Here is a 14335-nt window from a genome sequence, read left to right as displayed (position 1 = left end):
TCAAGTACACAAGTTTAAAGCAAGGAAATAGAATTTAATAAGAGAAAAATTCAACAACTTGTCCAATTATTTTGATAACCTAAATCTAGTGTCTTCATCAAGCTTCAATCTCTAATAATCGTACTTGTAGCATGTATATAAAATAAAGTAAACTAACAAGTAGTTGGTGAGAATCACACAAGTTTGATATATACGTAAAGAAAATCATACAATTCTATGAACAAGTTTAAAATGCAAGCAATGTCCTTTCCAGTTGGTAACAACGTACTTAGATAAACGTACGCAATCCTTTCCAGTTGGTAGCAACCAATGTACTTGGATCAGAGGCCCTTTTCCACTCATAACACCACGGTCCTGAGTGCAGGGGGGGTTATGATCATACTTATCGAAGCCACCACTTGAAATTGAAATCCACGCAAGTAAACACACAAGTCCATAATACGAATTGTAGTTTGAATAAACAATAACTAAGTAAATGCTTGAATAGGATATACATGCTACCCCAACGTATAAAAACGTTAAAACGGGGGTGTGAGAAACTCACCTAAAAAATGAGAACTATATTTTAACTTTAGGTTCTCAAATAATGAACAAATATTATGTCTTGGTTCTATTTTGGATCATTGTGTGTCAGAACTTCTGTTTTGAGATGATATGAATGAATTAAATTATTATTGTCACTTTAATCATGTTTCGAGCTTTTGAACAGTTAGCGTTACGCTCTGGCATGTTCTGCGTAGGTCGGGGTGTGACAACCACCATTGTCATCGCCGCCGCCATCACTAGTATCACCGTCACCATTGCCTTTTTTTATTTTGGTAAATTTTTTATTTTGTGATAGGGGTATTTTTATCATTTCTATTTTATGTCCGAGTTGTGTTTTTGCTACCTAACAACATAAAGTACTAATTAATTTCATTCACATAGGTTAACCAAACAAAACAAATGGTAATAATCCATTTCATTCACCTATTCATTCGATTTCATTCCCTCTTTCATTCAATTCCACTTCATTTCATTGCCTAATATTTAAGTGTGCTTAGTAACTTATAATTAAGTGCATTAATATATGTCCCTCGCAGGACATACGATAAAATCTACCTATTATATTAAAGCAACATAATTGTTTCACGTGTAATTCAATTAGACCCTTCACATAGGCTCCAAGTATACATGTTTTCATTTTTACAATTTTCTCTTCATAAATAAAAAGAAAAATATTTTATTGATGGGAATTGAACTCACTACCTTGCTTTTAAAAGTTTATGGCTTACCAACTCAGCTAGGATGAATTGGTGTTGGCCTTCTTTTTTTCTTAATTGGTATAGATTCACAACATTCTATTTTATTACTTTTAAAATGCAAATACAAATTATACTTACTAGTTTATGTATTTTAGAAAATTATTTATATGTTATGAATTCATAAGATGCGCTAATATGTATATTATTAAATTTAATCTTTTCATTTTACTTTTTAGCCACCCATATATCACACGGGCTTTATCCTAGTTCAAATAATATAGTCATATAGATCGAGAAGATTAGCATGACTCATATGTATGTGTAAGATTATACGCACAAATCATAATGGTCCATTTTTTTAAATATATTTTAAAGTTACTAGGTTATAACCCGTGTATTACACGGGGATGAGTATCGAACATTATGAAATTATGAATAATTTATGATTAGTAAATACAAATTACATATTTAACAATGTTTCATTTATACTTGCATATTATTTCATGTGAGTAGAAATGCAGGTCTTATCTGCTTCTGAACGCCATTCAAGACCGAAAAGTAATAATAATTTATGACTCTATTGAGTTAGAAACTATGTATCACAAGAGATTGTAATTAAACAAAAACAATAAAAAATATAATACTACAAATTTCAATTTATACCATTAAAATTAAGAAATGCAAACTAATAGCGGTGAACAAAGATCTATATATCATATAATTTGAAGAAAGTAGCCTAGAGTGGAAGGCAATTATCCTAATAATAAACGAAAATTCCATAAATAATAAAAGTGACTGTTTGGCAACAACACCCTCAATAGGAATATTGAGTCAAATGTATGAAACATAGAAATTACAAATCTCTAAAAACTTCTTTATATACAACATTTATTATTATTATTATTATTATTATTTAGGAACCAAACACCCTCAAAGATCGATGCCAATCGATGAAAATATTTACTTTAGAAATTATATTCCTTAAGCAGCAATAGTAAATTACCACTATTTACCGGACTTTACATTTTTATCTAAACAAATTACCCAAAATTACCACCTAACTAATATAAGTTAATGTGCACCCATGAACAAAAGCCGAATCAACCATTTTCGCCTTTTCATGTGACCACCATGAACAAATATATCAGATCTTCAGCGTTTAAACGATCAATTGACGTTCCATTTTGATTTTCACCAAAAGCCGAATCAACCATTTTCCTCATAGTTTTAACTCCAAAAGTACAAACCTGGAGTTTTAAAATTCTGTCTTCAACTGTGTCTTTAACAGTGAGCCAGGACGCTGTAACAGGATGAGTTTGACTGATTCAGTCAATGGCTTGATCTTCAGTAGTTGGATTTCACTACAGATCCAAAAGAATAACATGAGTTGCAACCAACTTGTTCAAATCAAGATTATTAGCCTTCAGTGCATCAGCATAACAGTTACCTGTAACATTTCCAAATAAATGCTTAACATGTCAAAGAGGTTCAATACTCCAATATCGCGCAAATTGAATCTTTAATCAATAAAACCTCCTAAATCATTTTAATTAGAAACTTAGATTATTATTATTATTATTATTATTATTATTATTATAAAATAACAACATATCTGTATATGTATATATAATATGTGTATAAATGTATTTGTATGATGCGTATAAATATGAATGACAATTATATATAATGTGACCGTTTCAAAGAATATGTTAAAAATATCTTGTCGTTTGAAATTATATATGTGATTACTTAACGATTATTATATTCCACCCATGTTCTACACGGGTCAATAATAAGATGAAAAAATATTTAAAAATCTACTACAAGGGTGACACATATTTCCTCCCTATGGTCCAAAGGTGTTGAACCTGCCATTGGCTTCCATATCCTGTTCACCTTCAACTTGAAAGTCAACCGCAACTTAGAAATAATTAAAAACCATATCATATGCAAACATATAATTTATGAAATTTTGAATATGAGGTTTTTATAACATAGCTTATCTGCTAATTCTTGATCGGTTGAAAATTACAAGTCTACCTTATAGCAATTTGTTTACACAAAAGCTAACTATCTGCTTCTACTTATATGCATAGCAAAAGAGGTTCAAATGAATAGTCCCAAACATAAACTATTTAGTAATGATTTAAGTAACATATGAAAGCAAGTAATTTCTCCCTAATATCAACTTAAATCATAAAAAAACATTTAAAAAGGGTAATTAAGATTAAATGAGAGAAGCAAAATTACCCTTGAGCATAGATTTATGTCCAACTTCACCGTTCCCCATGTAAAACGCTAATACCATAATTCGAAACCAAGCATTGTTTACTTGATATCTGCATCCATAAAAAATAACAATAACTTCCATTTCTAAATGTCATATAAGAATTGCACCAATTTTTTCTAGTAAAAAAACTGAATGCTATAAACAAATAATATTTGTATCAAACAACATAAAATTGGCATAGTTGGCTTGGGATGGGTTGTGTTGACCCACGATCAATCTTCTAAAATCTAAACATGCTTTACAAAAAGTTTGCGTTAAATAAGATACTAAAAAGAAAAGATACAGAAGGTTATACGCATTAATGATAAATGGACTCCTTTTTTCGTAAACCAGAACCCAACCCTATTTGATAAATATTTTAACAATATTTTCTATTTGACATGTTCAACAAATCACAATGTTAATGATAGATAAAAATAAACTTACTTTATGCATAGTGAAAGGCTGCAGCATCTGTGTGGAGAACAGATCCCGTTTCCTGCTGCAAGAATAGCGACCCGCCATTTTCCTAGATGCCTAACCGCCCTTCGCCTTATATACGGTTCAACAATCTGAGACATCCTATGTTGTTTGGACTGGTTTCGGCCCAATGCTCTCCATTGTTACTTACAAATATATAGCATTCATCACAGTCGCCAACATTCTGACACGTTTTTTTCAAAATTACAAATTAGCCGTACTGTAAAAATTATAGATTTACTAACAAAAGAGTGACTGAAGTTTTACCCAATGTAATCAGCAGATGAATGATCAAAACCACTACTTGTAGCTTATGAGGCTCCACGGAAGACGTTTCCTCCACCAACTATGACTACCAAAAATCCTAGTAGGAAAAAATAGTATACAAGATTATTCAATATGATATAACCAGTTTAAAAACACGCATCTAAACACCCCTTAAATTATACAAAGAAAATGGTACCTCAATGCCAAGGCGAGTGACATCACCAACTTCTCTTGCAATAGATATTGTAACCTATTAATCAGAAGTAGCATCATATGCTAATATTTATTAAATTAGAGCTATATTATAAATTATAACAAAATATAGTTTAAGTTACCTTTGGGTGTTTCTTCACCACCACCCGCAATTCACCGCTTACTTTAAGGAGCACCCTTTGCCACTTAATCGAAGCTCTAGATGTACCGTTTCATTCAAACTAACATAAAGACAATCCAAATAGCCAATTTCAGGGTGGTTAATCAAGAAACACATATTAAGTAATTAAAATAAATTAAATACCAAATTCTCCTAAAGGTGGGATGGTATAGAACTATGGACAAGTAAATTCTTACAATCTTGATAACATGCAATATTCAGAAAAAAGATTATAAAATTAAAAATATGCATCAATTATCCATATAATTTGCTAATCTATTATACCCACCTCAATTATCAAACTTAAACTTTGTTAACAAACAAAGATTAAATAATACTAACAACAACAACAATAATAACTATTCTTTACTGAGTTCATAGAAATATACCTAAAGGCCATGGAATCTGAAGAATGAGCCCTTTCAAAAGGAGCAATTGATGACCAAAATCTATTTTTGTTGTAAAACCCATAATTAATTTAACGGGTTGGCTTGAAAATATCTAAATGCGGTGAATTTGAGATGGATAAGGGGGCTGAGCCGGGGATGGAAGCAACAGCCATGGGGAAAGGTTTTGAAAGAGCAAGATTTATCAATTAATTTTGCCCTAAAATCTTTAGGAATGACTTGTAGATAAGGAACCCGTAGCACCAGTAAGTAAATTAACAATAATAATAATAATAATAATAATAATAAAAATAAGCAATAGCAAACTGAAACCTAACCTGTAGCAAACATGCTTTAGGTGGGTGAAGGAGACGGTGGGAATTAGTAGCTCCGGTTGTCTCGAGAGCCGTTAACATGAGAATGTTGGCAGCCACGATGGTTAGCGGCTAGGATGAGAAACTTTTCTTTGATATCAGATCTGTTCTTTGATATAAAAACCTTGTTTTATTATAATAGTATATTACAATTGATCATTATTCACTGTCATTGAGTATTAAAATATTTTAAAATTATTATTAGTTAAACATAATTTGGTTCTCTCAAACATAATTTGATCCTCCAACTAAGTTATGATTAATAACAATATACTACTGGGCAAATAGTCAACTACACTTACAACATTTCCATTCTATCCCGTATTTTCAAATCTAAAATTATACTAAAAATCAATATATTTTTCTTCTCATTTTTAATTAAATTATATTTTTTATATTTTTATCATTACCATTTCTCTTTACTATCCATCACAACTATTTTTAAAATATATTAAAAAATTATAGAACATGAACATGAACAATAACTTTTTAAATATTAAGAAAATCAATGTATTTCTCTCTCCTCCACTTAAAATATCATAAACCACTTCCTACATTATAAAAACTCTACTAATATATTTTAATGGATTGAATGTGAATGCTTGTATATTTGAAAATTGATGTTCATGTCTTATAATTTTTTAATATATTTTAAAAATTGTTTTGAGTAAAGAAAAAAGAAACGGTAATGATAAAAATCTAAAAAAGTATTATATAATTGAAAATGAGTAAGAAAATATAGTTATTTTTAGTTTAATTTTGAATTTATAGATAAAAGATACGATAGAAATGCTCTGAATGACACATAAATGACACATGTTGAAAGTTAATAGAAAAACTTGCTTTTCATGCACAGTTAGTTTATGAATTTAAAAGGTTTTAACTGATATCATTTCAAGATCCAAGTACATTAATTAATGAAGAGCACACAAATCTATGTTTTATATAATCTATAACTCAAACAACTGAATTATAAGACATAACCTAACTTCGTTGATGTATATTTATAGGGTTAATTCAACTTGATCAACCACATATAACTTAATAATAATAATAATAATAATAACATAATGGGCAAATAGAACTACACTTACTAAATGACAAATATTTAAAGTTAATTAAAATAGGTATCTATCTAATATAACAAAACTTGCTTTTCATGCACAATTAGTTTATGAAATTAAAAAATTTCAACTGGTCTCTGATATCATTTCAAGATCAACATACAATAATTAATGAACAGCACACAAATATTGATAATAATCTTAGTTTTAATATAATCCATAAACTACAACTCAAACAACTGAAATATAATACATAACCTGATAACTCTGACTTGGTTAATATATATAGGGTTAATTCAACTTGTAACATCCTGATTTTTAAAAACCCTAAAATGTTAATTATCAAAGCATGTTGCCGGGTTTAAACGAGTTAGTACATCGTAAAAGATGTTTTAATTGACTGACCATTAACCAGATGGTTGTTTTATTGTTATTGAATATTTTGTGTCATAACAATACTAAGAAAATTTTAGCATCAAACGTGTTTTTTTTAATATGTATATAATATATATTCGAAAAATAATAAATAAATGCTAAGTAAAGTTTTCTGATTTGTAGGAGAGTAACTTTTAAATAAAGGAAACTTTGAAAATTTTGTACTGATTACTAGGTTATTGACTCGTGCACGACACAGGTGAACGTATAGAAATCGTCTAACAAACATATATAATTTTATATTATATTGTAATTTGTAATATGTTTTCTGGAACGACAACATGATATTTAGTTATAAATAATACTGGCACGAAAAGAAATAATTGTCAAACATAAAGATAAACCAAAACAAGATACAAAGTACAATGTTTAGAAACACAATTAAAAGTTTTAAAAATTTAAAATTCATAAACTAATAAGTGTGTAGTTAGCGTAAAGCAATGGTATGTGTCTTCCATGAGTTCATATTCATATTTAACCAGGAAATTAAAGAGACGGTTAATAAGAAAAATTGACTAAGGCCCAATAGACTACATATTTAACCAGCATGAATTAAAAATTTGTATGAACATCACACCTTATAGTTGATAAATAATTCATTTTTGTTACTCACGGTTTTTGTGAGTATAAAAATTTTTTTGTTGATTAATAAATAGTAGATAACATGTTGAGTACAAATTATCAAGGTTATCACTATATTAACTTCAATAAAATGTTTAATATTATTAATGATTTGGAAAATCATATACCATGGGTAAATGATCTAATTTTTAACACATAAAGAAGACAACAAAGCGCAAATGTTATAAAAGTATGTTTTGAAAAGTAAAAGAATTAAAAAAATTACGCGTAACAAATTCAAAAAATATTTACTTTCCAAACACCATGTATGCTAAAGACTTAGATATTGACATATTACCTTATAATATAAAATACCAAATTATAAAACAAACCATAAATTTATACGATATATAAAAATCCAACACAAATCAAACCAAATTGGAAACATGAAGAAATTGTCTTAGAAAAAAACACACTCAAACTGAAAGGCAAAAAAAAAGGTCTTCAAACGTTGCATTTATTTTGAGCCACCAACATCCATCATATATCAACCTTTGAGGTGCCAAACATCACTCTTTCATCAACATTCACCGGATTTATTATTGGCCTTTAGACGCAATAACTTCAATAACGAACCTTGAGAAAACAATCATTCTTAAGCATATCCAACTCATTAAACATGGTTATGTTTTTTTTTGTTTTGTTTTTTGACTATATTGTGTTGTTTGTAATAAAATAATAAGAATACAAACAAAGTATTAAATTGATAATCATTAAAATATATGAACAATATCAATAATATGAATGAATGAAATAATTTTAGTAATACAAATGAATCTTACAAAGAAATACGAAATTACAGAATTTGATAGATGAAAAGACATGGTGTGAAATTTCTTGTGTAAAAATGAAGTATATAGAGAGGGGCGATAACATAAATATTTTTTGTTAGTTAATTTAAAAATGAATGTTATTCTCAATTTCATTCAAGGTAATCAGTTTGCACATAAATTTGAAATTTGAAATATGCAACAAAAATATAAGAGTTGAAACCTATAATGATCAAACGGTTTTTAATGTAAAAATGATTTCATAAATATGCAATAAAAATAGGAGAGTTGAAACCTATAACTTATATAGTTATTATTGTTATTAATTGTTAAACATTTTTTTTTTAAATTTAAAGGGTCTAGAGAATTAAATTATATTATGTTGAATGTAATTTATTTTTGAATTATTTTATTATCAACAAATTCTAAGAATACATTGTATATATGAAAGTTAATCAAATGGACCACCAACTCTGCCGCCACCACCATCGCCACCGTTGCCATCATTTTCGTCACCGGAGCTACCACCGTCGCCATTGTAGGCTTTTTTTTTTTTTTTGGGTTTAAAAAGTATTCACTTTTTTAAGATAGAAGTGTTTTTATTATTTCTATTTTATTTCTACAATTTTTTTAGATACCAAACAATAAAATGCAATAAATGATTTCATTCCTATAGGTTAACCAAACAAGAAAAATAAATGGTAATGATCCATTTCATTTCTTTGTCCATTCAATTCCTTCTTCCATTCCATTCCATTCCATTCCATTCCTCCTTCATTTCATTTCTTACAACCAAACATACCCTAAAGGTAACAAGTTGAGCTTGCACGTTATTTTGTAATCAACAACGGTTTTTTTTTTAAATAAATGAACCTGATTACCCACTTGTGACTTTGGCCACTGTTCATATACAACTAAAATGCTATTTTTTTATATTTTATTTTAATGAAATTCTTGGTTTGTTAAAAAAATAAAGAAAAGGATTGAAGATTCAAGTGCTTTCGTTAGAAACATACTGAATTAATGTCTTACATATATTAAGTGTTGATAATTACTCTTGATGGAAAAACTATTTAGTATTTTAGTATTCTTTAAAAATTATTTACCAAACTAGTGTTTTTTATTTATTTTGTATTAACCTTTTACTCTTACATTCACATATTAGAGTATATAACCTTTTTTTAATTAAGTTAATCAATTATTCTTTTTTTTGAATTTCCAGTATCGTCATTTTATATCTTTTTTTACTCAACTCCTTTTCTTTTAACTAATTTAGTTACGAATTTTTTCTATTTATTTCTCATATTTTTATTTCAATTCGTCATTTTACAGATTTGGTTTTTCTCTCTCTTTTTTTGTCTAATTTTTATCACTCAATTTTTTTTTTACTTCGTTATGAATTTTTATCTGATCAATCAATATCGTCATTTTACAAATTTGTTTTTTGAAATTATTATGGTATCTTAAAGAACCTAACAAATATCAACTAAATTCGCGTCAAATAGTCGCGGCAGTGCTTGGTTCTATCAACGTCCGGGTTTTACCGATTTTTCATAAATGAACATATTTAAAACAAAAAATCAATAAAACCCGGCATTGGTAAAAATACAGGCGTTGACATTAATTCGGTCGGTATCTGCAAGGTTCGTTACTGTATCGAAACTAAACACAAAAATTAAATTCTCAAAATGAACATATTTAAAACAAAAAAAACAACAAAAATCGGTAAAACCCGAGCGTTGGTAAAACCCAATTGTTGTGGTGACTATTCGACGCAATTTTGGTTGGTATCAGTTAGGATCGTTACGGTACCAGAACAAAACCCAAAAAATATGTTCGTAAATTGAACATGTTTAAAACATAAAACAACAGAAATCGGTAAAACCTATACGTTGGTAATACCCAAACGTGGCTGCGATTGTTCTACGTGAAGTCAGTCAGTATCATTTATACTCGATACGATGCCAGAACTATACCCAAAAGAGCACATTCATAAAATAAATATATTAAAATCCTAAAAATATATGAAAACAAATATATAAATTGGAAAGAAAAGATTCAGATCTAAGTTTGTAAAAAAAAATGTTGACTGAGAAAAGCATTTTTATAAAAAAAGAGAAGGTATGGGATTAATCGAATAAAAACATATAAAGCATATAATACAAAAATAGATAATTGATTAAATAAATAGGAAAAATTAAAAAGACTAATATGTTAATTTAAAAGTAAAAGATAAATACAAAATAAATGAAAAATACTAGTTTGGTAAATATTTTCTAACAAACACCAAAATGATAAATAGTTTTCCACTAACACTAGTTTGCATTTGATAATTTAAAGATTTTTGTTAGGTTTATAAATATATATGTTCATGGCATTCAATTACTATGATTACTCAGTTTTGGAATTTCACAAATGAGGTGAAAAGTTGTTTTAATAAGTAATTAGTTAAACGAAAATGGTGGGGAGAGAGAGTGTGTTAACTAATGATAGTAGGTTTCCTCATCGTTTATTCTCGCTCAGGGATTCGTTTCTACTTTGTTCGTCATTCAGGTTTGAACCTCTTAACAACTTACGTGTACGAATTTGATTCTCTGCTACTTCATAGTCAGGTCATTGAACTCGTTATTTTATGCTTATGTGATCGAATTTGTGATATTATATATTTAGTTATTTATATTATTAGCATTTACTGATATTGACGCATCGATTACGATACACCAAAGGGTTACTCGTTGACGCTCTGACTGCGACGCCTTGAAAGGTGACGTGCTGAAAAACTGCGCTCTGATTGCGACGCACCAAAAGGTGACGCGCTGAAAAATTGTATATGACGCTCTGATTACGACGCATCGAAAGGTGACGCGCTGAAAATCTGTATATGATGCACTAAATTATTTGATGCTCTGAATGTGTTATTTGACGCTCTGAACTATTTGACGCTCTAAATGTGGCTAATTGATATGTATATTGATTGGTAGCTATTATTTAGGGCATTGTACTATTGCATTATTTTATAGTTGTCGTCCAACTGAGTAATTTTACTTAGGCGTACATATTTTGTTTATATGTACGTCAGGTAACAGGGCTACCCGGAAAGAGATTGATCAACGGCTCAGGGGAAAATGTTAAAGATTTAAGGATATTTCTTAAGCGAATAATTGAAAGAAAGTTTTGTATTCAATCTTTTGTAATAACTGTAAACAATTTAATATTCTATCATTAATGAAAATCAATGCTTTGAGTTCTGACCTACTGTAAAAGTGACACGTCAGCCCTAGCATGGACAGGATGTTACACAACTTGTCAATCACATATAACTTAATAAGATTACTTAGGCTCGGGCCATCGAGTCCACTCTTAATTAGCCAACATAAAGGAATTGTTGTTTAAACTTTGTTCTATCACCGCAATCTGTAAGACTTGTGGAGGGGGCAACAAAGCCCCTCCCCATGTTACCCCTCTTTGGTTTGCCGCCCTGAGGGGATTTAAACTTTTTTTTATATACAACAAAATTAAAAAGAAAATAACAATACTTATGGTTTGGGTTTGTATTTTTTTGGAATTTTTTGGTTTCCCTCCTCTTCATCTTCGTCAGGTTCGGGCTTGTATTGGGGTTAATTGTTATGAAATGTAAGAAAGTTTTTTGGAAAAGAAGGTGTTTTGGATGAGAAAATGTGTGTAAGAGAAGATGAATTTTTTGAGGTTAAATAGATTAATTAAATTATTTTTTTTTAAACTAACGGTCATATGACCGTTGGACCCACAACCCCACCCAAAGTCACCCGGTCTTCACACCACCACACAACCCATTAGTTACCGCTAGTCCCAGATCGCCCCTCGGTGGTGTTCCGAAGGTATACCGCCCCTTTGCTGCCCCCAAACTCACCTAGAGAGTAAGAGAGGATGCTTTGTTACTTTATTCATATTTCAAACTGTACGCAGCACATGAGTAGATTCTCATTACTCGATTTCAATATTATATTCAAACTTGTAAATATGATCTCAAGAAATTGACTTACGATTTATTATGTAGATTAGGCAATCGTAGAGTGCCAGAAGGAACGCACATGAGTATCAAACTATTTTATGCATTATTAAATTGACAAGTTGGAAGCTCAACCAACTATTTATATCCGTAGGAATGACAAAGGGGTCATTTTAAGTGCAAAACATAAGGCGTTTCTAAACACTTAACTCAAAACAAAAATGAAAAATATTCATATTCTAGCAATACCTTATCCGGCACAAGGCCATGTGATTCCTCTTATGGAAGCAGCACGGTGCCTCACTAGTAACGGTCTCAAGGTTACGTTTGTGAACACAGCGTTCACTCACAAACGAGTTATGAGTGCGTGTTCAGAGATTGATGGTTTGAGTGATTTGATGCAAATGGTTTCGATCTCAGATGGGATGGAACTAGGTGACGATAGGAATGACCTTGGGAAGTTGACAAAAACAATGTTTCCGTTCATGCCCACCAAACTAGAAGAGCTGATAAATGATATTAATAAAACGATGATGAGAAAATTACATGCATCATTGCCGATTGTTACATGGGATGGGTTTCAAAAGTTGCTCGGAAGATGGGCATTAGACTAGCACTCTTTTGTCCCAGCTCGGCTGCAGTTTTGTCTGTGATTATGAGCCTTCAGAAGCTGATGGACGATGAAGTTATAAACAACAACGGTGAGATAAATTGTTATTGATTTGCATAGCTGAATATTTAGCCTTATGCCCTGATACGTTTCTTTCAGGGCTACCTTTGACTGATCAAATGGTTCAGTTGTCAACCTCCATGCCAGTCATGAACCCTGCAAATTTCATATGGGCTTGTGTAGGCGACCCAACCACAAACCAAATCATCTTTGATTTTGTAATTCTTGAAGGTAAAGAAGCAACAAAAGTAGCAGACCACATAATATGCAACTCAACCATGGAGCTAGAGAATGGGGCGTTCTCCCTATTTCCAAAGATGTTGCCAATAGGTCCTCATTTGGCAACCAACAGATCAACAAAGCAAGTAGGCCACTTCTGGAATGAAGACACCTCTTGCCTAAGATGGCTTGATGAACAACCGATCTGCTCGGTCATTTATGTGGCATTTGGGAGTTTCACAATATTTGACCAACTCCAGTTTGAAGAGTTGGCGCTAGCACTCGAGGACACCAAAAACCCATTCTTGTGGGTTATTCGACCCGGTATAAGTGGCATTGTAGACTATGTCTACCCAAGTGGCTACATGGAGAGAATAGGCACTCGTGGGAAAATAGTCAGTTGGGCACCTCAGCAGGAGGTCCTAAGCCATTCCTCAGTGGCTTGCTTCATAAGTCATTGTGGTTGGAACTCTACAATGGAAGGTGTCAGCAATGGCATTCCTTTCTTGTGCTGGCCATACTTTGCTGATCAGTTTTTTAACAAAACATACATATGTGATATTTGGAAAACCGGTTTGGGTTTGAACCAAGATGATAGAGGTATCGTTACACGAGGAGAAATCAGGACTAAAGTAGAGCAGTTACTTAGCAACAATATAGTCAAGCAAAATGCCTTAAATTTGCAAGAAAAAGCGATGGACTGTGTGCGAGTAGGAAATTCCTCCAACAAAAATCTCAACAAATTCATTGATTGGGTAAAGGAAGGAAATGATGATGCTTGTGTCAATGAAACTCGCAAATGATATATGATGCACAACCTTTAACTTAGGTTGTGGTTTCATAGAATATGTATTCTGTTATTTTCAGTTATGTTTCAAGTTAATTTTGTATTTACATTGTTTGAATGTATGTTTTTTGTTCCCTTGTTTTCTTGCCACTTATTTTCAGTTATGTTACACACGGGTGGAAAAAAAAAGAAAATGTCATATTTATTAAAAAAAAAAAAAAAGAGAAAAATTTTACTTGAACTATAGCATATTACATAATTATTTTAATTCAAATTTTAATCCTCTATCACGGGCAACTTTGCACCCGATATCTTTAAAAATCAAAAACCTATTGTAAAATATCATTAAAGTATTATAAAACAGATAATGTATGCATACGCCATCCAA

The 14335-nt window shown here is 30.6% G+C and overlaps 1 pseudogene across 1 annotated transcript; it reads left to right on the top strand.

The window, feature by feature from the left end:
* Positions 1-12327: 12327 nt before the first annotated feature.
* LOC143623508 (UDP-glycosyltransferase 83A1-like) lies at positions 12328-14013 on the top strand (annotated as a pseudogene). Its single transcript, XR_013151907.1, has 2 exons — positions 12328-12972; positions 13041-14013. The product of XR_013151907.1 is annotated as a UDP-glycosyltransferase 83A1-like (transcript).
* The last annotated feature ends 322 nt before the right edge of the window (positions 14014-14335 follow it).

Source organism: Bidens hawaiensis, unplaced genomic scaffold (genome assembly GCF_021521415.1).
Source record: "Bidens hawaiensis isolate Kalapana, Puna unplaced genomic scaffold, B.hawaiensis_p1.1 tig00003488_1, whole genome shotgun sequence".
NCBI lineage: Eukaryota > Viridiplantae > Streptophyta > Magnoliopsida > Asterales > Asteraceae > Bidens > Bidens hawaiensis.
This window is presented reverse-complemented; position numbering and strand designations above follow the sequence as displayed.